The 206-nt window shown below is 49.0% G+C and overlaps 1 protein-coding gene across 1 annotated transcript in view; it reads left to right on the top strand.

Annotated features, from left to right (window-relative positions):
• Positions 1-206, top strand: part of ABCA4 (ATP binding cassette subfamily A member 4) — a 119,132-nt gene that overhangs the window by 58,792 nt on the left and 60,134 nt on the right. The gene's annotated exons all lie outside the window — the stretch shown is intronic.

Genomic DNA, 206 nt, shown 5'->3' on the forward strand with positions numbered 1-206 from the left:
TTCAAAGCCCCACCCCAGGAGAATCTCCTGGAATTGTGTCAAACTATAACAACTCCATGTAAGTGTTGAGATCCCTACCATGCGGGGGAGGAAGTTGCACACCCCTTCACGTGCTGAAATGCACACGTGCGTGCATGGAGCACTTGGGGAGAAATCTCCAACCTAAGGCCACATGCACAAAATTTCTTGGTCCTTATATCTCCAGA

The sequence above is a fragment of the Hylobates moloch genome, unplaced genomic scaffold (genome assembly GCF_009828535.3).
Source record: "Hylobates moloch isolate HMO894 unplaced genomic scaffold, HMol_V3 SCAFFOLD_5, whole genome shotgun sequence".
NCBI lineage: Eukaryota > Metazoa > Chordata > Mammalia > Primates > Hylobatidae > Hylobates > Hylobates moloch.